Source organism: Mesocricetus auratus, unplaced genomic scaffold (assembly GCF_017639785.1).
Source record: "Mesocricetus auratus isolate SY011 unplaced genomic scaffold, BCM_Maur_2.0 Super-Scaffold_100676, whole genome shotgun sequence".
Taxonomy (NCBI): Eukaryota; Metazoa; Chordata; class Mammalia; order Rodentia; family Cricetidae; genus Mesocricetus; species Mesocricetus auratus.
Window position 1 is genome coordinate 11,628,283 of NW_024429266.1, and position 16,758 is coordinate 11,645,040.

General features: G+C 47.0%; 1 long non-coding RNA gene across 1 annotated transcript; it reads right to left on the minus strand.

The window, feature by feature from the left end:
- Positions 1 to 35: 35 nt before the first annotated feature.
- LOC121137105 lies at positions 36 to 9,446 on the minus strand. Its single transcript, XR_005874331.1, has 3 exons — positions 9,364 to 9,446; positions 8,612 to 8,785; positions 36 to 827 (listed from the first exon to the last, which is right to left on the minus strand). It is a non-coding gene; the product is annotated as an uncharacterized LOC121137105 (long non-coding RNA).
- Between the last annotated feature and the right edge of the window lie 7,312 nt (positions 9,447 to 16,758).

A 16,758-nucleotide genomic window follows, 5' to 3' on the forward strand; every position in this document is an offset into this window, starting at 1 on the left:
TTTTTGAAGACACGGTTACTCTGTGTGGCCCTGGCTGTCCTGGAACTCGCTCTGTAGATCAGGCTGGCCTTGCCCTCACAGAGATGGGTCTGCCTCTGCCTCCTGAAGCCTGGAACTAAAGGCGTGTGCCGCAACCACCTGACAGGTACCTTATTTTTTATGAGTCGCTTAAGGAATAAAAGAACCAACTGGATAAAAAGACTGGTTCAAGAAGACACAAACTGGTTGACACCACACAAGAAAAGTGGGGGTTTCCAAATTTGATTTTTGTTTTGAGTTCCGTTTCCATTTTCATTATTTTTCTTTTAACCTGATAGAGACCATGTGCATCTGTCCAGGGTTAAGAAGTCTACATGTTAAAGTGTGACTTTATAGGCTTGTGCCCTGCTCCCAGGGAGAAGAACAAGCCAAAAAGGAGGCAGTTAAACATTCTACTGGAGAGGGAGAACGTCCTGGGGGCCTGTTTACTGGGCACTGTCTACACAGGAGAGGTCTGCCCACCTCGAGGGCCTGGAAGCATGGCTACTCTCTTAGCAGTTAGGGACCTCAGTTTCCACGTGAAAGAGACCGTGGCTCCTCAAGAAACAGTTCATCGCAGAGCAGGCAGCAGAACATCTGTAAAAAGGCACTGGAATATCTTTTTCTCGGTGAATGATGGGGACATGACAGGAGGGCTTGAAGGGACAAACCCTTGTAAAAATCAGGGTCGTGGGGCGCATCAAGACAAGGGATAATGGTGATGCATTCTAAGGCCTGAGTAAGTGAGATTCCGGGTAACCCGATCTACATAACTGCTGGCAGGGAAGCTCCTTCTAATCCTGAAATGGCTGCCAGCAAAGGAAGAAGGCATCATTAAAGATTTAAAACACTAATTTATAGTGATCATTAACAGTGGTTGGTTCAGACAAGAAATACTGATGAAGGCGGTTCTGAGGCGTCCACCGAGAAGATTGCTCAGACTTTATTAGCCAGCTGGTGACTACACTGCGTGTTCAGGATCCCAGGGTGGCCCCAAACCTCTCTCGGGGTGAGCTTTTAAGCACAAAAACCATGTCCTGGCTTGACATACTTAAGTTAACAAGAACAGTTATCCAGAAGCCAGAAAAAGCAAGGTTAGTCCCACTCAGAGACTCTCACAGAACTGTGGACTTTGATGGATTAGGCCTTTGTTTTAGTTTTGGCAGGTGATACTGCCTGTGTGCTCAGTTTTACAGCCTGAATGGTACATGGAGTCAGCTGTGCCAAGGTCTTGGAACCCCTGTTACAAAGACTATAACTAGTAGGTGAAAGTTTGATAAGAGAAAGCATGTGATGTCAAAGTATGTCCCAACAAACGATTGGTTAATTACAAAGGAGGAAATAACTCAGTAATGGAGAAACCAGCAGTCCCTGCCCTGCCTGGATAATCAGAACTAGCATCACCAGGAATGAAATAAATCAATGTCCTACAAAGGGCACACCACTCCTGTGATGTTACTGCCCCCCCCAAAAAATCATATCTCAATCTCGTGCAAAGAGCAAATAAACCCAAACAGCAGGCATCGCACCAACCATATCCTGTGTTCTTTAAACATGTCATGGTCGTGAGAGACAATATAAACTGAGAAACTGCTGTGGCCTAAAGAAGGCTGAAGAGATATTACACCTGAATGCATTCCATGCGCCTGCACTGGGCCGTTTACCAGGGCATGCTCCCACAGCTATAAGAGAAAGGAATGAATTTAATATACAAACTATGGGTTAGAGGATAACTATATATCAGTGCTAAGTACCCAGTCCTTAATGCGCCTTCAACTGTTTTAAGTACCCAGTCCTTAATGCGCCTTCAACTGTTTAATGTCTGCAACCAGTTCTCGGGTGTTAAGAAACAGAGACACACACATATGCAGATAAATAATGACATATATATGTGATATGCATATAATAGTAGGTAAATAAATAGATGGTAGAGATACAGTAGGTAGATACAGGCAGTAGAACAAGGCAAAAAAAAACCCAACAATAAAAAAAAGTAAGCAGTTGGTAAGTCTGGGCAAATGATATATGCAGGAGGGTTTGGTACTATTTTTTCCATAAGTTTGAAATTTGTTATACAAATCTATTTTCATTACTAATAAAATGCCTGAGGCTAACTGTAGAGAAAAAACCTTTTTGTGTTCCAACTTCTGGAAGTATAAGGCCTAAAGGCCTTACCTCATGCGGCCTTCTCTTGAAAGCTCTTGAGTATGTGTGTGAGTGTGAGTGTGTGTGTGTGTGTGTGAGTGAGAATGTGTGTATGTATGTATGAGTGTATGTGTTTATGAATGTGTGTATGTGTGAGTGTGTGTGCATGTATGTGTGAGTGTGTATGTGTGTATGAGTGTATGTGTTTGTGAATATGTGTATGTGTGAGTGTGTATGTGTGTATGAGTGTATGTGTTTGTGAATGTGTGTATGTGTGAGTGAGTGTGTGTGTGTGTGTGTGTCCCCTCAGTTTGCACATGCACCTCCTCTCTCTCTTTAAAACCTCCCACAGACATGAGACCAGCCCTAATGTCCTCACCTAATCCCAGCGACCCCCACAGACCCACCTCTGAACACAGCCGGGGATGAAGTTCTCCACTTCCTAAGGCCTTGCAGAACCCATTTTACTGCAGTGTTTTCAGCCTGCAGGTTCTCACACCACATACAAACATGGAAACCTCGGTGTTTGCCAAGAGAAAAGTCCTCCAAGAGAACCCAGGAAGGCTGGGCCAGCCTCCATCCCAGCCCAGGGTGGGCCTTGGATGAACGTTCTGGCAGGCCCCAAGCGCAACAATCCACAGTCCCAATCAGGAAACAAATAACAGACAGGTCACTGCCATCCCCTTTGGGTCACTAGATAGAAGGCGTCACAGTGGCAAATAGCTCCCAGCACACAGGGTCTAGGCGTCCACGAAAGAGGGGGGAATAGCCCCAGGTCACAGCAGAGTCACCCACTGACCCAGTGGGGAGAGCTCTTGTCTCCTCTGGTCCCTGACACCATAAGTTACAGGATCAGTCAGTCCGATACGTGTTCTGACCCTCGGTGCTGTTAGTGTAGGGCTTCCTGCAGGACGTCTGAGGACAAAGAAAAGGGAGCCAGAACTCCAGCAGTCAGCTGCAGGTGGCCTGGCATGTTGTCATGAAGGGAAGAAAATACCCTCAAAAGATTAAACCTCCAGGGTCAAAGCCCAGACGACCGGGAGGAAAGGGGACTGTGCTACAAAGTCTTCAGCCTGACAAGGAGATCCGCGATCCCAGCAAGAGGGGTCATGATGGATGGAAAAACGGATGCAGCAAACCCTTCCAAGCATAACTAGAAGTCACGGGAAGTGACCTGCGTGATGACAATACAAAACAGAACACCACAGGGGAGGGTCACGCTCCTCTTGCCTCCAAGGCCCTGGACGCTGCCACCTGATGATCATAGCCAGAAATAGAAATGGGAATCCTTTGACAAGGGGTCTCCATTGTTATCTGCATTCCGCCTACTGGCCATCCCCAGCCAGAAGTTCTGAGAGGGCACAGACATAAAGCCGTGCTGTGAAGGCTGGCACGGCCCATGTAACTGCAAACTGGAAAATAGCAATGTGTTTGAAACCCCGCCAGCTCCCCACCCCCAGTATCCTCTTGTTATCTTCTGAGCCAAGTGAGTCAGTCCCAGCACATTCCAGAGCAAATACCGTGGTCCCGGATGAAAGGAATTTCACTCATGGAGTCCTCTCAGCACATTCCTGAACAAGCAAGCCCTGTGGTCCTCGAGGAGAGCACCATCTCTCACAGGCAGCCCCAGGCCCTGACGCCTCACCCAGGCCCTGGGAGATCCTTTCCCACTCGGGGATGATCCACCTGAGAAACACCACAGAGGCCTGGAGCCTGGAACCCCAGTCAAAAATGGTACCCTAAAATAAATGGTGAAAGAGGGGGCAGGGCGAGTGTAGGGGCCAGAGGTGGTCAATAACATCAAGGAAACTGTTTCCCAGACAGATACACACCTGAACTTGCAACAGGGCCCCCAGACCTTAGCACAACTGACTCGATGGTAAAAATACCATTCAGGCTGCAAAACTCAGCACATACACAGCACCACCTGCTAAAAATGAAAACAAAGACCTAACCCATCAAAGTCCGTAGTTCTGGGAAAGTCTCTAAATGTACTAACCTTGGTTTTGGCTTCTATAGCTCTGCTTCTGGCTAACTGTTTTTGTTAACTGAAGTATGTCAAGCCAGGACATGGTTTTGTGCCTAAAATGTTCAGTGCTACACTGGGTTCGGGAACACCCAGTATGTCTGTGGATTGCTAATAAAGATTTCTATTGGTTTAGATCCATGTCCAAGCAGTCTTCTCTGGAGAATACGCCATAACAAACTCACGGCAATTATGACCACGTGCACAAGACCTGTGCAAATCCAACCAGAGAAAATCCCAATGTAGAGAGTAGAAGACGGACATAAAACCCCACCACAAGCCGAGGAACAATTGCTATTGGACAGCTTCTGGGAGAAGAGAGGCAGTCTTCCTTAATGATATGATCCCTGAGAGATTGACAACACACTAGGACAGGCTCCGCCCCCGAGACTAGCTGGGCAACATAGACTGGACTTGATGGGGAAAAAGAAAAATCTCAGAGTTGGGTGGGAAGGATCGGAGAGGGTGGTGATGGGAGGAGCTGGGGTAGGAATGTGGGGTAAATGTGGTCAAATACATTGTATGAAATTCTCAAAGAATTAATAAAATGTTGCTAAAATGTTTTGTAACCAAGCGATAAGAGATCAGGCCTCTAAACATTGTCATGGATGAGGGATGCTTTGCAAGGTCCCACCTGAGGATCTACAGGCATCAAAGTTTGTTGGGAGAGGAGGAGAAAGATTTTTCTTCAGTGGCACAGACACTGCTAAGATGCCCACATGCCACTAAGTAATCTTTCACCCTTGCTTCTGTTAGTAACACTAATTATATTCTTTGCCCCCCCAAGAGGTGGAGGGGATGTTTTGAAAGAAGGGAAACTAACTGGGAAGAGGGGGATCATCAGAGTGGGAGGAGACCAGAGAAGGTAACCAGGGATTAATATTAAAATACATTATATGCAAGGGTGATGTTGTCACAGTGCATAATTAACATACACAAATTGAGGCCTTTAAAACAGAAAATAATACAGTGTAGGGGGGCCAGTGGGGAGTGAGGATCCTGGCCCTGCCAGGCATCAGAGGCCGGATGGACTCATTCATCCTTAAGCCACCTGAAGCAGCGTACCCCAAAGGTGCAGCGAGACCTGAGTGTCACCCCAGCATCCCACAAAGAATCTGCCTTCCACTGCCTTCGCTGGGAAACTTGCTCCCAGCCACGCCCTGAGTGGTGTGCCTGAGAACCAGCCCCCAGAGCACAGGGAAAGGCCTGTTCAGCCTTCGGGCTCTGTGAAGTGTGGCGCTGTAACAGTGGAGTTACTCGAGAGCTGAAGGCCCCCGCTCCGTACCACTGGAGTGAACTTAGAGCCCCTCCTGCATGCAGGAGAAGTTCATGCCCTTGCCCTTCGCAGGGTCCAGAAACTGGCTGCACTCCTGCGCTTGGGATCTCTTCCTCAGATCACCTCATACCCTGGCTTCCCACTCCTGACTGGATCAAAAGGGCCTCTGTAATGACACTGGGTCCACCTGCACAATCAAGGAGTCCCTCCCCATCTCAAGATCCTTAGCATCATGTCTTCAAAGTCTCTTTTACCCTGCAAAGCAGCACAGTGAGTGCGGGCTCTGAAGATTAAGGTGTGGTCGTTTTCAGAAAGCGGTTACTCAGCCACCGAGCCTCAGCCAGAGGGGACAAACGAAAGCAAAGGACTGTCAGGGACAGAGTCCATCTGTGCGTGTTATAAAGGCGAGCTGATAGATGATGAAGACAGATAGACAGTAGATAGATTATAAATAGGTAGACAATAGATAGGTTATAACTAGGTAGATAATAGGTAAGTAGATAGATAGATGCGTAATAGATGATAGATCTATTATGACAGATAAGATATCACATGTGATATCAGTATCATATTCCAAGGGGTTTTGAGATCAGTATATTGCTAAATACATCGGTATGTTTCGCTGGTTTTAAGAGATTTCCATTCGCATTGCTGAATTAAATGTTTTTTTCCCTCCAAAGAGCATTACTGTATTTTGCCACAAGGTGGAGCCAATGAAACATCAAAGAGACTTTCACAGCTGCCATTTTGCCCTCACTTCCTGACTGGTTGTGACGTTACCACCATTGTTTCCTGTGTACTTTGGGTATAAAGACTATTTGGTTTTGTTCAGGAAATCTCAGTGAGCCTCACAGTTTTCTATACTCAAATAAATCACCCAGATCCAAGAGTGAAGAGAGATGGCCTTCACGCTGCCGGCATGATGGAGAGCATTGTGAGCGAACATGAGCTGGGAGAGGCTGCAGAGCGGCTCTGTCATCAAAGAAACCAAGTCCTGCCTGGGTCTGTGGAGGAGGGCACTATCTGGGCTGGGGATGGGAGCCATCGCTCCTGACCAGGGCTTTGCTCCCAGGGATGCGTCTTCATTGCCCTGGGTTGTGTGTGATGGCATCGGTCGTGATCCCTCCCCTGCCACACCTCTCGTGCTCAGTCCTTCCCGGCAACAGTCACAGGGCGCCACACATGCTTCCCTTCTGTGGCCTGACACCATCTGCCTCTGTACCTCCCAGGCTCACTTTGGCCTCCCCCACGAAATGAACAAAGACTCTTTGCTTGACCAAACTTAGGTCAGGCTCCTGGACCTTCTGCGCATGTCTCATAAAATCTACTTTCAACAAAGAACTCTGCCAAGTCACCTTCTCAAGAACGTGCCCATTATCATGGCGGCCCGGTGGTAAAGGGGCTTGCTACCAGACCTGACCATGTCAGTTCAGTCCCCAGAAAGTGCTGGAAGAGAGAACTAGCTCCTTCAACTTGTCCTGTGACCCACACATACACACAGGCGGGCACTCGCGCACTCACACATGTACAACTGCTCCCCTACACACACACACGCACACGCACACACACACACACACGCACACACACACACACACACACACAGATGATAGCTAGGTAGGTGGGTAGGTAGGTGGGTGGGTGGGTAGGTAGGTAGGTGGGTGGGTGGGTAGGTAGGTAGATAGGTAGGTAGGTGGGTAGGTGGGTAGGTAGGTGGGTGGGTGGGTGGGTAGGTAGGTAGGTGGGTGGGTGGGTGGGTAGGTAGGTAGATAGGTAGGTAGGTGGGTAGGTGGGTAGGTAGGTAGGTGGGTGGGTGGGTAGGTAGGTGGGTGGGTGGGTAGGTAGGTAGGTAGGTGGGTGGGTAGGTAGGTAGGTAGGTAGGTGGGTGGGTGGGTGGGTGGGTAGGTAGGTAGGTGGGTAGGTAGGTGGGTGGGTGGGTGGGTAGGTAGGTAGGTAGGTAGGTGGGTAGGTAGGTGGGTGGGTGGGTGGGTAGGTAGGTAGATAGGTAGGTAGGTGGGTAGGTGGGTAGGTAGGTAGGTGGGTGGGTGGGTAGGTAGGTGGGTGGGTGGGTAGGTAGGTAGGTAGGTGGGTGAGTAGGTAGGTAGGTGGGTGGGTGGGTGGGTGGGTAGGTAGGTGGGTGGGTAGGTAGGTGGGTGGGTGGGTGGGTAGGTAGGTAGATAGGTAGGTAGGTGGGTAGGTGGGTAGGTAGGTAGGTGGGTGGGTGGGTAGGTAGGTGGGTGGGTGGGTAGGTAGGTAGGTAGGTGGGTGGGTAGGTAGGTAGGTGGGTAGGTGGGTGGGTGGGTGGGTGGGTGGGTAGGTAGGTAGGTAGGTGGGTAGGTAGGTAGGTAGGTAGGTGAATAGGTGGGTAGGTGGGTAGGTAGGATAAAGAATCCCTCAATCTCCACTCTGTTCAGCATTACTGTCCTGGGGTCCCTGACCCTCCACTAACCTTTGAGTGACATCTGATCACCTGATTTGGCTTCATCAAAAATACTGTTAGGTGGCTATGCTGGCTAGTTCTGATTGTCAACGTGACTGAGTAAAGAAACTCGTAGGGCAGTAGTAAGTCAAATCTTTGGGTGAGCCTTACTAGAGTGGTTGAAATGAGGAGGGAGCACCTACCCTAACGTGGGCGACGCCATCTTGTGAGCTGAAGCTTGGGCAGGACACAAAAGGAGAAAGGAGAGAGCCCTCTGAGCACCGGTCTTGCCTCTCTGCCCCCGGGCCTGCCCAGATCTGAGGTGTGCCAGCCACAGCCTGCCATGCCTCCCACAATGACAGACTCCGGTGCCCTCTCAAACCAGGAGCCAAACAAACCCATCCCCCCATGGCTTGCTTTCTGCCAGAGACTTAGTCTCAGCGATGACAAGGGTCACTGAGCCACAAATCACTGGGTTAAGCCAAGCCCTCGCCCTGAGGATTCCACTCACTGACCCAGCCTTGCTTCTTGGCTGTACTTCCTAGTGGCCACTCGCTTCCTTGTTCCCAAATCCCATCGCTATGATCCCTTTACCTATTGTGACGGTCCAGAATAGTCACACTTAGACATGCCATTGAATCGTTCTTTCTTTAAAAGCCCCGTCACTGCGTTACACCACTATCCTAGGCATCCCACACACACAGAAGTCTCAAGAGGCCCAGAGAGTTACCAAGGGTTATCCGGCTGCCACGATCTTCCAAAAATGCCCTCAGGGAAGTGGGGAGAAGCTGGGCCATGCGTGAATGGGCAGTCTGGTCCCAAACAGATTTCCCCAAAGACTTTGTTAGCCGTATCCTCACACTTCCACATCAGCCAAAACTCACAGTTTGAGGGATGAGCTGCACTACGGAGAGTAAGAAAAGGAGACAATGGGAAATGATTGCAGGGTCTTTGTCCCAGGCCATTCTCCTGTAGATGAGCATTGCACCCTAGTGGGTGGGGCTTTCTTGTAAAGAAGGATGGTACATCATGCCCCTTTCAAATGCAGAATGTAGGGACAGCAGCACCCCAGCCAACATAAGTGATACTGACATCAAAGATGGCAACAGTCTTTGCATCAGGGAAGATCTGTGTCTCTAGCTTCCATTTAATAAACTGTAGTTAATTGTTTTATTTCTTTACTCTTAGGGGCCTACCACCCAGTTCCCGAACAAATACACGGAGACTTATTCTTACCTATAATTGCCCAGGCGTAGCCTGGCTTATTTCTAGCCAGCTTTTTTTTTATGGTTTTTTGAGACAGGGTTTCTCTGTATTGTTTTGGAGGCTGTCCTGGAACTCACTCTGTAGACCAGGCTGGCCTCGAACTCACAGAGATCCGCCTGCCTCTGCCATCCGAGTGCTGGGATCTAGCCAGCTTTTTAAAAATTATCCCATATGCCTTTTGCCTCTGGGCTTTTACCTTTTTCTATTTCTATGTACCTTACTTTACTTCTTACTCCATGACTGGCTGTGTAGCTGGTGACTGGCTCCTGGAGTCCTCTCCATCTCCTTTGCTCCCCGGATCTCTCTTCCCAGATTTCTCCTATTTATTCTCTCTGCCTGCCAGCCCCACCCATCCTTTCTCCTGCCTAGCTACTGGCCATTCAGCTCTTTATTAGACCAACCTGGTGTTTTAGACAGGCAAAGTAACACAGCTTCACAGAGTTAAACAAATGCAGCATAAAACAATGCAACCATCTTTGCGTCATTAAGCCAATGTTCCACAGCATAACCAAATGTAATGTATCTCAAAATGATATTCCACAACAGTAAACCTTTGCAAAGCACCTGCCGAGAGTCAGGCACCCTGCAGTTATGTGGTGAATACTTAAGTCAGAGATAGCCAGCAAGAAACAAGCAAACGGCCAGCAGCTTCATAATTAATACGGCGTCTTGTGTGTTATTTGGGGACTACAACGTGGCAGAGCCCAGGCGACTGGTGGGGAAAAAACCAAAGCGGCTGGCAAGGAAAAGGCTTCACTCAGCAAGCCACTGAGGAAATCAATGGAGAAAATTTTAAATTCTCTAGAAACAAATGAAAATGAAAACCCAATATATAATAGCTTTGGACACAGGGGAAAAAATGTGTAGCTGATTATCCGTGTCTATATTAAACAGTCAGAGAAAATGACTTCCAGGTAAGATGGCAGACTAGAACCTACCTCTGTGTGGCCTGGCAAAGGAGAGGTGCCAGGATAAGAAAAAAATAAAATATAGACTTTGTTCCAAAGAAGGAAACCGAGGAAGAAAGAGTTCGGAAATCCACAAAAGGAGTGATAAGACAGAGGGGAGTACAGAGATAAGTAGGGAGGAGCACCGAAGAGAAGGATGCCAGGGTGAACACTAGCCCAGCTCTAGGCTGGGCCAAGGAGTGAGGCAGAAGGCGGCCTGCATAGAAAGACTATGCTAGACCGCCATGATAGTCCTACCCATATGGCAATCCTACCCACAAGGCCAGTCCATAGCCCTCACAAGGCTCAAATCCCGTTGTGAGTCTTGCTGAAGTAGTGACTTCCCCTGCAGGAGGAGTCAGCCATCAGGGAAGCTGCCCTGGCTCAGAGGACTGCAGCTAGGTGCCATGATGCTTGAGGGGTAACCTAGAGTGTAAGAATGAGTGCTCTTGAGGCTTGGGAACAGGGAGCAGTCCCAAGTGCAGGGGCCCCAGTTCAAACTGACCCAGCTGCAGGGTGAGAAGACAGCCCTGGACAGTCCTCCTCGCTGTGGAGAGTGGGAAGGACAGATGGCAAGAAGCGGCAGCAGGCGTGCCTCAGGCAGTCAAGCGCATAGGGAAGATGGTTCCTCTCTTGGTGGCTGAGAGCACACATCGTTGGCTGAGAATAATTCCAGAGCGTGACAGCCCCGAGCCAGGGATCAGCAGAGCAGACAGGCCTCTTGCCAGCTGTGTGCTGCCAGGCTGCTGATGTCATTAGATAGCTCTGAAGCCCCAGCAGAGCACTCAGCATCGACAACTGCTTCTTTGCAGCGGGGCAATGAATGCTTAGAGGGTTCTGGAAGTGTGGAGACAGGCTCTCCAGTTCCGTCCTCCCCTGTGGTCCTCCCCTGTGGTCCTCCCCTGTGGTTGCTTCCTCCACTCTCAATGCTCTTGGAAGACTCCCCTAGAACATCACCCACACCAGGGGGAGCAAACTTGGAAGAGCGGAAGAACCGGTTTGGCACACTGACTATAAAGGGTGGCTAGCCAGTAGAAGCACTGTGTACAAAGAAGGGAGCTACTGGTGTTAAGATAGCTCCGGCAAACAATGGACTCATCACAGGATCAACTCTGCATGGCACACAATATGCCATTTGGAGTTCCCCCTTTGTACATTTACTTATGCAGATTTTTAGAAGTGTTTTGAGTTTATCTTACTGGGGTTTTTTGTTTCATATTTCCCCTTATACTCATTCTTAGTTACGTTTATATTTCTGTGAAAAGACATCATAACCAAGGCAACTTAGAGAAAAGTTTACTGGGGCTCACAGTCTCTGAGGGTTAGAGTCCATGACTATCATGGCTGGAACCATGGCAGCCGGCAGGCGTGGTGCTAAAACAGAGGCCCAGAGTTGGCATCCCTGTCCAAAAGCAGGAGGCAGAGAAAGCTAACCAAGAATGGCGTGAGTTTTTGAAACCACTGAGTGACACACTTCCTCCAACAAGGCCACGCCTCCTAAACCTTCCCAAACAGCGCCACCAACAGGGAACAAGTATTCCATTACACGAACCTGTAGGAGTCATTCGCATTCAAGGTACCACATTCTACTCCCGGCCCTATTATAATGCAAAATATATTTGGTTCAACTTCAAAAGTCCCCATAGTCTTTCAGAATTCAACATAGTTTAAAAGGCTAAAGTCTCTTTTGAGACTCGAGGCAGTCTCTTTATTGTCATCCTCTGTAAAGTCAAAATCAAATTATGTACTTCCAACATCAATGGCACAGATTGCACATTACCATTCCAAACGGGAAGGATGGAGGCATAGCAAGGAATGAAGGAAATGCTGGACCAAAGCAAGCATGAGCTCATCCCGGCAGGGAAAACTTCCAATCTTATAACTCCATGCCTGATGCCAAAGGTTCGGATGGCTCTCCCCCTCCAGCTTTGCTGAGGGCAGCACACGTCTGCCTCTTAGGCTTGCTCCACCCCCTGTCTGCAGCTCTCCCTGGTGGATATCTCACTGCTCTGGCTTCTCCAACATTTGGAGGTTTCCAAGGCAACCTAGGCTCCACTTTTACACCATAAAACACTAGATGGGTCCTGATACAATACTTCATTTTCATCTATGTATAGATGACCCAGACTACCCCATAGATGAAATCAGCTTGACAACCACATCTACAGAAAATTCCATCAAACAGACATGGAATACACATGCCTCTCAGCCCACGGAACCTCTTCTAAAAGAGACCACATTCAAGGGCACAATCTAAGTGTTAACAAATACAAGAGAACCTAATGATTTCTTGTATAAAACTAGAAATAAATATCATGAGAAACCACAGTAACAGCACAAATATTTGGAGACTTAAGAATACACTCTGGAATGGACAATATGTTGTTAAAAATATAAATAAGAAATTGTTTTAAATTCCTAGAATCAAATTAAAATTAAGACAAACTTGTCAGAACTTCAGAGATATAGCTAAAGCAATTCCAAGAGGATAATTTAGAGTTAACATTAAGCAAATATCAGAGATTACAGGTAGATAATTTAATGATGCATCCGGAGACCTTATTAAAAAAAAATAACAAGCCAAACCCAAGGCAATAAAGAATAAATAATGAAAATTAAAACAAAAATTGATGTAATTTGACGTAAAAATTGGTGTAACTAAGACTACAGTAACAATAAATGATTGCCAAGTGGTTAACAAGTCTAACCAAAAGAAATCAAGATCATCCAAATTAATAAAATTAGATGAAGGGAGGGACTGTTACAATAGATCCAAGTGAAATCCAGAAGAGCATTAGGGAATATTTTAGAAACTTATATCCCAAGCAAACTAGGAAGTCTCAAAGACATGGAAAAATTCCTGGACATATATGACCTACCCACTTAAATCAAGATACTATGAACAATTTAAACGGATGCATAGCAAACAAGACTGAGCATTTCCTAAGAAATAAAAGCCCAGCACTGAATGGACTCACTGTTGAATTCTACCATGCTCTTAAAGAGTAGCTGATGGCAACACTCAAACTCCCCCATAGAACAGAACAGGAAGGCACAGTACTAGACTCATCCTATAAAGCCAGCAGTACCCTGACACCAAAGTCAGATCAACACACACACACACACACACACACACACACACACACACACACACACACACACGGAAACTACAGACCAATACCTTGATGCAAAAACCCTCAAGAGCATACTTGCAAACTAGATTCAACAGCAATTAAGAAGATCATACACTGTGGCCAAGTTGGTTTCATCCCAAGGATGCAAGAATGATTCAATAAATGTAATAAAACACATAAACAGACTTAAGGGCATAGATCACATGACCATCTCAATATATGCAGAGAAGGACCGTCACGAAGTTCCCCATCTGTATGGGTTACTTCTGTTGCTGATATCAAATCCCTGATAAAAGCAACATAAAGAAGAAAGGGTTCATCTGCACACAGAGCTCAAGGATACAATCTCTCACAGCTGGGAAAGCCTGGCAACAGGAGCGTGTGGCCTTGCATCTAAAGTCAAGAAGCAATGAGAGATGATTGGTGCTCTGTTGTGGGAATTCGATCCGATAACCAATTATATTGGAGCGGCTTGGTCCAATGGGCGTGGTCTTGGGGGGAGTGAAGGACGTTCTCTTAGACTGTGGAGGGCTCACTGGCAGCAGCAGCTTGGTGACCTTCCCCGGACCTCCCTGGTCGCCCTTGGGAATGAAAGGATCCTCGTTCTGTATTGTGAATGTACTTTATATTCTGCACCTGTGTAATAAACCTGACTTAATCACAGAGATCCCTCCCTCACTGGTACTCAGTTCAATTTTTCCTTTTTATTCATCCTTGAACACCAACCTTCTGGGTAGTGTTGTTTGTACTAAGAGAATGTATGTGTTGCCTTTGCTGCGAGAGAGAGAGAGAGAGAGAGAGAGAGAGAGAGAGAGAGAGAGAGAGAGAGAGAGAGAGAGAGAGAGAGAGAGAGAGAGAGAGAGAGAGAGAGAGAGAGAGAGAGAGAGAGAAGGAGGAGTCTTTATTACAAATACTAAGAGCTCTCTTGTAGGAGGGAGGAGCTTTATATACAGGTTTACAGCACAGTGGAAAAATCCCCAGGTAGAAGAGAGCATGTTTTCCTCCTGCTAGATGTTGATGTCAGAGGGTCAAGGCCAGGGCAGTAAGCCAGAACTAGAAAACAGAAAGCACTTGAACTGGAAAACAAGTTGCACTTATAGGCTGACCAGCAACTCACAGAGACCCCATGGGGCTGGGGCCCAACACATAGTGATTCTAAAGAACGGTCTTTCAAGTGTTATGTTGTCTACAAATTGGTAATTTGACTTCTTCCTTTCCTACTTGAATCTCTTTTTATCTTTTTCTCTTCTGCCACCACTCTATTTAAGACAATATAAGAACAGTGAATGGAAGCTTAGTCTCATTCTGATTTATAAGTTTTTCCTCCTTTAATATGGCATTGACTATAAGTTTGCTGTGCATATGGCCTTTCCTATGTCATGGTGCACCTTTCTACTCTCTCAAGCCTCTTAGTATGGAGGGATGCTGGAATTGTTAATCTTGACTGTCAACTACTGGGATTAGGATCACCTAACCTTTGACACTCATACCTAGAGTGTAAGTTGGAGAAAAGGCAGTCTCTTCACAGATGTGTGAGCTGAATACCCACTGTGGAGTAATAAAGCTATCTCCCACTCTGTACAAAAGTAAATTCGAAATAGACTAAAGTCCTTAATGTAGGAGGTGAAAATTTGAAACCATGGGGTGAGTGTTGTTTGAAGGTTCAGACACAGCAAAGATTTTCTGAGGACTCTAATAGCGCAGGAAGAAGTAGCAAGCATTGGCAAATGGGGTTGAATCAATTTAAAGTGATTTTGCACAGCAAAGGAACCAATTAGCTCAGTGAAGAGAGCCTAAAAGTGTGGGAGACAATTGTTGCCAGCTATACATCTGACAGAGAATTAATATCCAGAATCTACAAGGAACACCAAAAATTAAATATGAAATCCAATCAGTAAATGGACAAATTGAATGAACGGTCCCCAAGGATGAAGCAAAATGTCCAATAAACATACAAGACACATTGGCATCCTTAGCCATCAGGGAAATTTACATAGACTCCATCTCACTGTAGTCAGAATGGTTATCATCAAGAAAAGCAGCAATAGATGCTGACCAGAATAGGGGTGAAGGGGCATTATAGGCTACTGCAGGGATGTAAGTTAGTGAAACCACTATGAAATCAGTGCAGATGTGCCTCATAAAGTAGGACTACTATATCAGCTATCTTTATTATGTCTCTGCACCCTGTGCAGGTGTGGTTGTTGAAGTTAAAGATAGCTGTTAACCATCATGTGGACACTGGGAATTGAACCAGGGTCTTCTGGAGGGTCAACCTCTGAGCCATCTTTCCAGTCCTTTATATCAGCTATCTAAACCAAGCCTAGGAGCCTAAGTCAGCTTCCGATGAAGACACACACACCATGGATCATTGCATGATTCACAACAGCCAGGTCACAGGGGTGGCCTAGGAGTCAGTCCATCAGTGGATGAATGGGCAAAGAAAATGTGCTGCCTTGCACAGCAGAGTATTATCCAGCCACAAAGAGTGAAACTGGATTGTTTTCAGGTAAATGAGGGAGCCAGAGACCATCTTGGTGGGCAAAACAAGCCCCCCTCACACTCACACACACACACACACACACACACACACAGACACACACACACACACACACACTTTCTCCAATCCATGCTCCTCCTCTGGAGTGCCAGGATGACAGAAAGGTACCACCACACTCAGCTTCAGAATCAGAACTTAAAAACATAGTAACATATGAATGTACAAGGGGGCCCAGGTCCAGAAATGAGGGACGAAGGGGAAGAGAATGGAGGAAAGGGCATAACGAGGGGGGGGGTTGTGGTGGTGACTATTATCAAAATCCTTTATGTGAATATTTGAGAGCATCACAATGAAATTAATTGTTTTGTACACCTAATACATTCTAGTAATTAATTCCAAGGGGGGGACCCACAGTCTAGTGGACAATTAGGCAGGTATTTGTGGCACCGGGGACAAGTATTCTAACAGAAGTCATGTAAAAGGAGCTAAGGGGGCTTGGTAGTTAAGAGCACTAACTGTGCATGGCTGCTGTGTAAGATGAGGACTGGACTTCACACTCCAACACCTTCTGAAATCTGGGCGTGGTCCTGCACACATCTGTAACTGCAGCATTGAAGGGGCAGACACAGGAGAACAGCTAGGTTTGCTGCCTGTCTGCCTAGCTAACAAATGTGAGGGAGCCCCAGTCCTCAAGGTGGTGGTGGTAGGGAGGGACACCCAGTGCCCCTCTGGCCCCTGTGAGAGGCGCATGCAGCCCTACACACGCACGGGGACACACACACACACACACACACACACACACACGCAGTACAACAATGAATAGAATTAAAATTTAAAGTACAAAGAGAACGGCTTCACTCATCCAAAACTGTGTTTTCTGGTTTATAGAGTCCACATCTCAAAAGACAGAAGTCACACTCCTAATGTGACTTGCATTTCAATTAGTCCCAAGTCTATTCGGGGCACTCCCTTCGGAATGAGTCAGCAGGATGAAGCCGCCCTGCAGAACCAGCTCAGGACAGAGTGGCTG